Genomic DNA, 8,116 nt, shown 5'->3' on the forward strand with positions numbered 1-8,116 from the left:
TATATATATATATATATATATATATATACATATATATATATGGTTCACGCATATACACACAGAGCCCTAAAATTCCTGGTATCCAGTGACTTAATTAAATATGTACAATGTGCTGTAGAAATATTCATTTATATATTATAATTGTATGTAAACAATTTCACAGACAAAGTGCAGTGTTTTTAATATTCTTTGAAAAAAGAATGTATTTTGAACTTCATACTTTTCTAATATAATTTTTACCCCAATTGCAAATATGAAAATTCAGAGTATTTTTATTGTAATGAATGACAAAAGATTTCTCTTCCACACAACTGGTGGGGAGTATTATGTGATCATAAATTCAAAGTCAGTTTTATATATTTACTAGCATTTTACCAATGCTTCTAAATGATACCTTTTAAAGGTACAATTATTTGGTAACTTTGGCAATTTATTTTATTATTTTGAAATCTTTTCGAAAATATTGCCAATAAGGTAACACAGTTTTTCTCAATGTAATGACAAAGAAACAATAGTGATTTACTATTGTTGAATTATATTTATATTGTGCATCTATTTTGGTTTATATTGAATCAATATATCAAGATGACAAATTTCTTAGATTATTATTTTTATCTGGTTACCTGTCTGTTCTTGCTGGTAAAATTCTAAAGTGATTTTTAAATGATTTTTCTTTACATCTTTTAAGAACTAGAAATTAAACTGTGATATTTGATACTTAAGTGTGAATTTCTTTAAATAAATGTATTGAAAATGTATATGCTTAAATGCTCTTCATTAATTATTTTAGCAAAGATTTACTTTTCAGTCTTTCAAATAAAATTTCCTGAAATGTATCTATAATAATAATGAGGTTGCAAACATGTTGATACATATAATATGTAGCTGAAAAAACAAAAACGAGAAAACCCTTCGCTTCTATCATTTTCCTAAGTCAAAACTCATAGTCTCTAAAAGAATCAAATGAACCAACTAGCCTGTTACTTTAATCACCTAATCTGAAGATATGAAACTGGAAGTGCAACAGAGAGAGAGAGAGAGAGAGAGAGAGAGGTGGGGATTGTTCATAAGCAGTTCCATAGTTGTTAAATGTTTCACTATCTTAAATAAAAGCTATGTTGAACAATATAATTCATGATATACAATAAATGGGATTATCACCATTGGAGTGCCTTTCACCATAGTTTTGTTTGACTTCATCTGATCTGGAACAGAACAATAATAAAGTTTACTTAGCACCAAGAAGGCAAGGGCCTATGCATGGTCATTTGGCCTGCTAGATACAGTAGCCAAATTTCCTTCAAATCACACCCTACTATCTTAAATCTGAGAAGTACACATTGGAAAATACAGTTCTATTTATGTATACAGAAAAAACTTATGTTTGTATACTTGACAGAATGTATTGTTCAGAAATCAAGGTGTCTCTCTATGTTCAGCTGCTCCTTCATCACATCAGGACGTTGCAGCTCTGGTACTATGGACATGATTAGAATGCTGCTGTAGAAAAATTGCAAGATGGATTCTTCAAGCTGAGCCATCCAGTGAGAAAACCTAGGGGGATGACCAACAGTATATCCATAGTCTCAGCTGGTCATGCTTAGGAATCCAACCAGAAAGTCTCATGATGGTTGCTTCTTATAGGACCCTATGGAGGAGGTGCCGAGGACTTTACTACCCCTCATGAGTCTTCCAGGAATAGTGGGTAGAGAAGATGGCTGACTGGCTATATATATATATATATATATATATATATATATATATGTATAAAGGAAATAAAGGAAGAGTGTGTGTGTGTGTGAGAGAGAGAGCAGTATGGAGGTTCTCTTTCAGTCTTGTGGAATGTGGAGTGTGCTTGTGGAGGAGGATGAGGAGAAACTTTTGAAGCAACTGTAAAATCTAAGCCTTGATTTGCAGCATTGGACATTGGTCAACTTTGCCTTTCATCACTTGAAGGTCAATAAAATAGTACCAGTCCAGAGCAGTGGAGTTGGAGAAGTGTTAGAGGGTTGATGAAATGCTTTGGTCTCTCTTCTGGCTGTCTGTGTTCTGACAGCAATGCCTGTGATGACACTAACACCAAGCTGTATTGGCCCTATGTTGGTGGCCTTTCCTTTGTATACACACTAGTGGTGTGGACTTGCAAGCATGGATAACTGCCAGTCTTCTTCATAAAAAAAAGTCTTGCCCAGGCTTTCACAAACATGTACAGCTGCATGTTAAAACCTTGGCAGATGGCAGCCCTATTAAAAACCAAAGCATAATAATATGACTTGCAGAAAACCACCCAGAGGACTGAGTTTCTGCAAATATTTATGAGTTTTAGCATATTTCACTTCAAGTAGTTGATTGAGGATTTAATCCAGATTTTTAATTTGCTTAAAACAATCACTGCTTGTTTTGTTTGGCATGTAGCTGCTTTCTACCTATCCAAATAAACAAGAAACGAATGTTAAACTGTGATTATTATTGAGTATAAAAGATATATTGCAATTAATTATACATTATAAAAATATAAACAATATAAATTTGTTTAAGTACTTACACTAAGTTTGCATTTCATATTTATATTGTACATTATGAGATCAGTTTTGGTAGAAACCAATAAGTGCAAGCAAGACAAGGAGATTGAAGCAGAACTGGCAGCTGAAAATTTACTTTGAGGAACAATTTTCATGTGAAATGGTGTTAGAAGTATCTTCCAGTTATTGGATTTCAACTGTAAGGTTAGTACATGAAGTGTGTCTAAGTTTATATGTTTTGTCCTGTCTCATTTCATTGTAATAACATGTATACATTGCCAATTTACATATACATGAATATAAAAAAGTAATACCAGATATTTAAATCTCTTACTCTGGCTCTAATACCTTAATGTTTGTTTGTTACCTTTCTCTTTTATCCATTAATGCATTCTTCCTTGTTGCATTGTACTTATTTTAATCCAGAATCTGTCAACCTGATTATGAAAATAGGAATAAAATGGTGAAAAAAATTGCAACAGAGTAATGAATGAAAAGAAAATTAGCAATGGAATGGTGAGAAAAATAGAAATAGAATAATTAAAAAAAATGATCAGTCAGTAAGATAACCATTAATAGTTTTTGTTTCTCAAAAAAGAAAGAAATTTTTCTTTGTTCTTTGCTGTTTTAAACTTTGATTTATTTTCCCTATTAAAAATGTGATAGCTGATTAAACATAAAGAGTTTGACTTCCAACCCAAAGAAAATTACTACTGATATTATAATAAGGCATCAAGGATGATCCTATATGATTGATAAAGTGTCAGATTATGTTTCACAGTACTTTGTTCATAGTTACACATTTCTTCAATAATGTCCCATTGTGATTTAATTTTATAATGTATGGAGGATTGCATGCGTGTGGTTTAAGGTGTTGCCTTCACTATAGTTAGGTCATAGTTTTAGTTCTTGGACCAGTTAGGCTTTACCTCTGCAATGGCCTAGTGACCTGTTAAGTGGAGAGTTCTTTTACTTTTAGGAAACTCAGATAAGCTCCAGCTCATGAATCTGTGTTTGTGGCAAATTTAGGTAGAAGGAATATAGACTGGTTAATATTCCTTGCTCTTGAAAGTTGTACTTTGCACTTATGGAGAAAAAAATTAACTGGATATAGAAATATTAAGATTTAATCCACCATTGGAGTCATTAGTTTTTTGTTACACAATCTATCTATTTGACAAAATATATCAACCTCACAAATACATTCAGTTACTGAATCTAGACATGAAATAAAATGATAACTATATAGAACTGTTTTGGCAATGAGATATTGTTTGGCTATAATTCATTTCAGTTCAGTACAATTAAATGAAATATATCATCATTGTATTTAGAATGAAAATATAATTGCTGCCTGAGTTGGATTATTGATTTATTCATAACACTAAAAAACAACAAAAAAACAAAAACAAAAACAAAACAAAACATAACTTATCACAGCAAATGTAATGGTAATAGAGAAAACAAATGTATGGAAATGAAACATCAGTAATATATCTTATTACATATTCAGTATCACTATGTAATTATCCACATTCTTTAATATAGAATCCAGCTGTATGACACTCTTAATTAAGAGATTGTTAATGACCTCAGTTGTCCAGAGTTAAATACCAGAGAGTAGCAAAAAGTACAACCTTTTGTTGAGATGACTACTGTCAGATTGAATGTTTTTTTTAGGCCAGCTATGGCAAACCTATGGCACAAGCATCTAAAGTAGCACTTTGGATTAGAAATGATGCATTATTCATTCATCCATAATTGTTCAATATGTGTTTGATTCTTGCTTGATTTTGTTGTGACACCAGCCCATTACAGTTTTTTAGCTGTCAGATTGCAGTAGGCACTCCTATGCTATACAGTTGTACTTTGTTTGATAAGGGTCTGTAATTTTTTGAAAATTAGGCCTTGTTTTAATTTTTTTCCATCTCAGTGCAAAAGAAAAACAGTGACAGCAATTGTGAATTCAACAAACAGTGGGGGGAAAAAGCTCTTGTAGTAGGCAATTCAGGAAAACTTTTGTGAATTGTTTGTGAAGATAGTTTCACATATTAAAAGACATGATCTTAACACACTGTACAAAACATAACATAAGACTTAAATAGAAGGTAAGCTGAAGTTAGTGCTTGGGTGTGAGTTGATAAAATATATGTGTTGAAAGAAATTGTGAAAGTTTGGTGATAAGCATTGGTAAAAGAATAGTAGATATTCTTTGATGGAAGGAGAAATTGTTAGGCTGAGGTTGCAAATAAATTTTGGTAATGGAAAATATTAAGGAAAAAAGTAAATGGAATTAGTATGTGAAAGCAAATGGTTATAAGACACACCAACTGTCTGTCTATCTATCTCTGTCTGTCTATCTATCTCTGTCTGTCTATCTGTCTCTGTCTGTCTATCTGTCTCTGTCTGTCTGTCTATCTGTCTCTTGATGTATTTGAGCAACTGAAAGGATCTTTCCATTCTGGTGCTTTATTCCCTGTAGCTTTGGATAAATCTACTGACATATGTGATACACCCCACATAAGAATTTTAATAAGAATTTTAGTGACTTTGAATTACTTGTCTTGAGTTCCTTCATGGAAAAATAATATCAGACTTATTTAACAAAGTGAAGTCATTCTTGGAAAGTCTAAGTAAATTCATCTTTTTAATTCTGATGACTGGTAAAGCTGTTGAGATAACAATTTTGCTTGAAAATGTCTGCAATCATTCTCAAGTAAAAATATCACAGCATTGTATGCCAAGGACTTTAAACCTGCAGTGCAAAAATATTGAGTGTTGTGAAATGTTGGCATAAAATTGGGACAAGAACATTAAAAAGATAAAAATTCAGAGGATACTACAAAATGGTAGATTTGGAATATGGCAATCATGCCAGCTCATCTATTATATAGGAAAGCTAACCCACCTTTCAATTATTTAGCTAGTTTTCTAGAGGGCAGGTTCTAAGTAGATTTTTGGAAAATGAAAAATTCTGCTAGTAATGTTCTAGAAGACGAAAATTACTTGCTTAACAGTAGAGCCCTTTTATATTTTTTTTTACTTGTTTCAGTCATTTGACTGCAGCCATGCTGGAGCACAGCCCTGTAGAGTTTTTTAGTTGAACAAATCGACCCCTGGACTTATTTTTTTTAAAGCCTAGTACTTATTCTATCAGTCTCTTTTGCCGAACCACTAAGTTACAGGGATGTAAATACACCAACACCGGTTGTCAAGCAGTGATGGGGGACAAACACAGACACAAAGACATACACACACACACACACACACACATACGATAGGCTTCATTCAGTTCCTGGCTACCAAACCCACTCACAAGGTTTTGGTCAGCCTGAGGCTATAGTAGAAGACAGTTGCCCAGGTGTCGTGCAGTGGGACTGAACCCAGAACCATGTGGTTGGGAAGCAAGCTTCTTATCACACAGTGATGCCTGTGCCTATAATAACAATTTTTTATTTGATTTAGATTTTTATTTAGCTGACATTATTAGATGTATCAATGATCTAAATCTGAAACTACCAGACAATAACAAATTATTTCCAAGCTTAGTAAATGATATATCACCGTATTCATGAAATTAAAGCTGTTCATTTCCCAGCTTCAAAATGAGAATTTGCGCCAGTTTTTGCTCTTAAGAGCAGCGTGACGGTGCTGAAGATAATGGCACTTTTATAAAGTATGTTGTAAACAAAAAAAATCAGATTAGTGCTAGAGCCATTTAAATGTTGTTTTCATGATCTTGTTAGAGAGGAAAACAGCATACTCACATGACAGAAACTGAAAGAAGCCCGTTGTGTATATATATATATATATATATAAAAGAATGAGATCAAGAGACCAATGGCATTAAAATATAAATTTACTTATGCCATTGGTCTCTTGATCTCATTCTTTTTTTATATATACACACGCTAATACACGACCCATGTTGTATTCATCACTCATGTTGCAACCACGTCAGGGGCAAAACTAGTCAGTATACAGTACTTACTCGGTATTACCTGTATCTTTAGGGTTTGATTGACTCCATTACCCTTCGTAAACTTTATATATATATATATATATATATAAATAAATGCATATGTTTATGTGTGCCTGTCTTTATGTCTGCATTTGTCCCCCACCACTACTTGCACCAGATGATGGTGTATTTACATCTCTGTACTTTAGTGGTTTGGTAAAAAGAGACTGATAGAATAAGTACCAGGTTTTAAAAAAATAATTCCTAGGATTGATTTGTTCGACTAAAACCTTTCAAAGCAGTGTCACAGCATGGCTGCAATCTAATGATTGAAACAAGTAAGAGGTTAAAGATAACATGCAGATGGAATTTTTTGATGTTTTCTTAAAAACAAATTCATTATTGAAAATGAAATTTGACTGACCTTCTCTCAGTTCCAAATACTGTTGACATGATTAACTTCTAGCAATTATAACTGAATATTTTTTAGAGTTACGAAAATTTGCCAAGAACTACATCTGTCATTTTGAAATAACCTACAGTTTTGAAAAAAATATTTTTATCTATGAAACTGATAAAAAAAAAAGCACAAGATAATGACTGAAATTTTATAAAATTCTTTGTTGCTCTCAGTAATTAATTTAACTCCAGATATTAAAAACTTGGTTAAATCAAAAAACGAATTTAAAACGCTTATTAAATTAAAAAAATCTTCATCCTTAACAAGTGACTTGTTAACCAAGTTTCGATATTTGATATTCTTTAGTTGGTGAGAAATATTGAGTCTTTCCCAAGGCGCTGGAAGTTCAACCACAATGATTGTTTTTGCACTGCTGAGAGCACAGGAACATGTCTGATCAAAGTACATAGTTATGCTAAATATATCTAATGTAAACATTTTATACAAGAATTAAATGAATGTGTAAGACTTGTATGGCATGTTTGAATTTATCTGTGATAAAATAGCTACATGCAATGTAAAATGGTAGCTGTTCCTGTCTTAGACAATGCCCATAGTAAGCTGATATAGAATCCAACGATATTGTGGGAAGTTTTCACCATCTGCTGAAGTTGTTCTTGATCTGATATCGAGCAGTTGCATCATTAGAGAAGGAATTATGCATATTTAAATGTGGTATAAGATTGTAATATGTGATAATACTACCATATTAAGTTATCAGCAGACTTAATATGATGAATTTTCTGAATATATAGCTATAGTGTGTCCAGGCATCACTAGTTTTTTTTTACTAACAGGCTATGTAGAGAGACACTACTAGAAAAGATACCAAAACATTAGATTTAGTATCTTTTCTAGTAGTAGTAGAAATCTAAGGGGAATTTTGTGTATTAACAATCTGTATGGGTATTCCTAGTTATGTAGTAATAGTTTTGGTGAAAATATCATTAGTTACATATAAACATTGTGTATATATAGAATATGTAATGGCAATGCATGTGTAAAAGTTATATTTGTGTCTATGAAGGGGAATTATAAAGTGTTTATATATGAATTAGAATTACAATAGCCTAAATATGTTTTAATATTTACAATTATAACACAGTATAGACATGTATGTATAATTATACAGTTATATGTCTATTCACAGGATTGGCTGTGTAGTTAAAAAGT

General features: G+C 32.1%; 1 long non-coding RNA gene across 1 annotated transcript in view; it reads left to right on the plus strand.

The window, feature by feature from the left end:
• The window catches only part of LOC128247585 (uncharacterized), a 14,221-nt gene extending 7,907 nt beyond the window's left edge, over positions 1–6,314 (plus strand). The window contains exons 2-3 of the long non-coding RNA XR_008263921.1: positions 2,585–2,726; positions 2,949–6,314. This is a non-coding gene — a long non-coding RNA (uncharacterized LOC128247585). The remainder of the gene's footprint in view (positions 1–2,584; positions 2,727–2,948) is intronic.
• The last annotated feature ends 1,802 nt before the right edge of the window (positions 6,315–8,116 follow it).

The sequence above is a fragment of the Octopus bimaculoides genome, chromosome 4, assembly GCF_001194135.2.
Source record: "Octopus bimaculoides isolate UCB-OBI-ISO-001 chromosome 4, ASM119413v2, whole genome shotgun sequence".
In the NCBI taxonomy this organism is placed as follows: Eukaryota; Metazoa; Mollusca; class Cephalopoda; order Octopoda; family Octopodidae; genus Octopus; species Octopus bimaculoides.